This window comes from Capsicum annuum, unplaced genomic scaffold (genome assembly GCF_002878395.1).
Source record: "Capsicum annuum cultivar UCD-10X-F1 unplaced genomic scaffold, UCD10Xv1.1 ctg50992, whole genome shotgun sequence".
Lineage (NCBI taxonomy): Eukaryota > Viridiplantae > Streptophyta > Magnoliopsida > Solanales > Solanaceae > Capsicum > Capsicum annuum.
Window position 1 is genome coordinate 1 of NW_025858905.1, and position 3,361 is coordinate 3,361.

The window sequence follows — 3,361 nt, forward strand, 5'->3', positions numbered from 1 at the left end:
TAGTGAGCCATCGCGATAGTGGCGCGTCGCGGTGGCCACCCAGTTCACAAAATATTGCGTTTTTCAGTTTCGTTTGGGAGTTTAAAGAGGGCATTTTGGTTATTCTCCTAACCCCCAATCCGTCCAAAAACATAAGATTAATCAAATATCAAAGCACTTAAGCCCTATTCATCTTTCTCCTCAAAGCAAAACCCTAGCTCATCAAGCTTTCTCCCTAAGCAACTCAAATTTCTCCATTATTATTTCGTTTATGGCTTTCTTCCTTTTTCAAATTTTTTGAGTTATAGACACATTTTTCTTGCTCTTGCTTCTTTGCCTTCCGAATTTTAAAACACTTCTCTATCTAATACCAAATTGAGCCGTCTTTTTCTTTTCTGTTTTGGCCTATTCCCTTAATATGATCTCTGTTCTTAAGTGAGTGTCACAGCATGTTTTATGGTGCGGGAAAGTTTCTGTCATCTTGTTCAGAAAGGAGGCGTAGTTATTCGTGTTGTTTAAAGTGGCTGTCTAGCAGCTATTATTTACTCCCTCATTTCATTTTATATGGCCCTATACTAATAGTAGTAAGTATTTACATAGTAGATCCCAATTTGTTCAGAACGAAGGTGTAGTTATTCTTGTTGTTTAAAGCGGCGGTCTAGAAACTATCATGTACTCCCTCAAGTTTCATTTTACTTGACCCAATACTAATAGTAGTTGTTTCAATTTATTTGTCCATTTTCACACATCAATAGAGTTTTATCACTAACTACTTTTAGTAGTAGTCAAATTTAATAATATGAAATGTACTGAGTATATTATGCTTTTCATTTCTCCTGAGTTTAATGGCAATTTTTCATCTTATTATACATCAATGTTTGATAAGTTCAAAAACTAATAGAAGGGAAGAATGCCCAATTCACACCCTGGAAGAATAGATGTTGTTTGATCTTATTTGCTCCTTCGCGGGATTCTAACCTGCTTTTGGGATCTCTGTATAGCAATCTATACATTAACTACTTGGAGTCTCTTAGGAGAGTTAGAATAGTTGGTTTCACTAGAAAGAAAAGTGTCCACCATATTGCTGTCAAACAGATACTCATACATGATGGCTCTCTCTATCTTAAAGTAATCCAGTATGCACTTTTCAGCTTTTCTTGGAACAGTTCGTCTCTCATATGTTGTTTGTGTTACGCGGTCTGTGATTAGGATGCAAGTACGACTGAAATAATGTGTTTGTCCTACTTGAAGAGGATAGTAGAGCTTCAGTTTTCTTGATTTTACCTCATTAACTGAGCCCAGTGAATGAGATAACTTGGGAAATCCATCTGCATTCCATACGCTGTGAATGGCATTATGTTTGAAATTGAGGAACAAAGTTCACTGCAGCTTCCAGTAGGTCCTCAAGGTGCATGGACTTGGTCGATGTTCATAATTCTCACCTAAGTTGCTCCGACTCTCCAAAAAGGTTGGCACACCCGTGTCGGATCTTTCAAAAGTACATTATTTTTCGAGAATCCGACACGCACCCATTGACATTTTTGAAGAGTCTGAGCAACATAGATTCTCACCCTTGTGATAGTTGTTATGATAAAGATAATGAATGAGTCAGTTGCTGCTTTATGCATTCAGTTTAATATAGCACTTTTTTGTATTAGGCTGGCTTATTTTAATAAGATAATGTTCAACCACTTATCTAGTTTCTGATTGCACTCAAAAAGTTGTTTCCTCGTGCTAAGATAACCTTTCAGATTCTATCGTTTTGGAGGGACCTTAGCATTTGATGCAGAATATAGTCGATGGTTAGAAGAACAGAACAAGCACATCAATGAATTGAGGAACTCTGTCAATTCTCATGCAAGTGACCCTGAACTGCGAAGTATTGTGAATAATGTCACTGCATATTTCGATAAGGTCTTTAAGGTGAAAGGAAATGCAGCCAAGGTGGACGTTTCCATGTCTTGTCAGGGATGTGGAAAACCCCTGCCGAGCGGTGTTTTATGTGGAATAGTGGCTTCCGCCCCTCGGAACTTCTTAAGGTAACCTCTTCTTGCTCTCATATGCATGTAATTCTGCGTCTGTTCTTCCACATTTCCCATATATTCTTCTCTGTATAGGATTATAAGAAGTTTCCATACTTTTTGATCATGTATGACGTTGTCCTGATTACAAATTCCTTCTCTGTTGCTTATAAGAAATGATGCGATCCTTATATATGGGATTAAGCATTTACCTATATTTATCAGTTATTCTTCTCTGCCTTTTAAGGTACTTTGAGTTGGACAGTGTTAGCAATATCAGTTTGTGTACTTTGATTTATATGCCTCTTAGGTGTATTCGTTATCAGCCAAATGTATTTGGTTGTAGATTTCAAGTACAGGGCCTTTTAGTTATGTTCAACTCTAATTACTGTTTTAATGTTACAAATTCAGTTCTAAATTTTGTACTACTATAATGTGTTCTTTTTATCTTTGTTTTTTATCATTGATAATGCAGATGATGTTTATAATAAGGATGAAAAGTTTATCTGATTGATTTTTATACTTTGTATTTTTATGTAGTCAAGTGATGCAGCTAGTGGGTCCATTTGAACATGGATGCAAGGAGATCACGTGATGATAGTGATCCTAATGACAGTCGTTGATTTTGTTGTAAATTGTCTTGGATATTCAATTATGATGATGTAATTGTGTGGTTAGAGTGAATCTTAGAATATTGAAGCTTTTGTGTTTAGATTTGATTTTGAAGTTTGAAGATACTAGTTAATATTGAAAATTTGGAGTTTGAAGATAGCAATGTTGAAAATTAAATTTTGAAGTTTAATGTTCAATGTGTTTTTGATATGTTTGTCAATTATAATGTATAATTAGTCAGGTTGTGTTAATGATATATGAATTGAACAAACATTGAATTGTAGGTTATGCCTAAAGGAACAATTAAATTTGAGCTAAAATTAGAATTTATAATTAGTTATTGAAAATTGATGGGTCCTACTAATTTAAAAAAAAAATAAAACAATTGCGGTGTTTTAAACCCCCGCAAGTTTTAAATAAAAGTTATTAAAAAGAATTAAATTTAGAATAGTGGGGTCAATAACAGCCGCAAATTAATTACGGGGGTCGTAACTGCCCAAAATAACTCTTGCAAATTAATTATAGGGGTTGGAAAAAATGGCCGTAACTCGTTTGTGAAGGCCCATATTCTGGGGGTTTTGAAAATCCTGGCAATTATATTTTGCGGGGGTTTTAAACCTCCGCAAACCGCAAAATTAACCCCCGTAATTTGACCTCTTTTTTGTAGTGGATGTTTTAACGTAAGTTTAATGTTTGGGTCATTAGACCCCAATTAAAGATTGTTGTTTCAAGATTGTTTGTGCTATAAG

The 3,361-nt window shown here is 35.0% G+C and overlaps 1 long non-coding RNA gene across 1 annotated transcript; it reads left to right on the top strand.

Annotated features, from left to right (window-relative positions):
* Positions 1–131: 131 nt before the first annotated feature.
* LOC124892818 lies at positions 132–2,817 on the top strand. The gene is made up of 2 exons (XR_007050438.1): positions 132–2,018; positions 2,541–2,817. It is a non-coding gene; the product is annotated as an uncharacterized LOC124892818 (long non-coding RNA).
* The last annotated feature ends 544 nt before the right edge of the window (positions 2,818–3,361 follow it).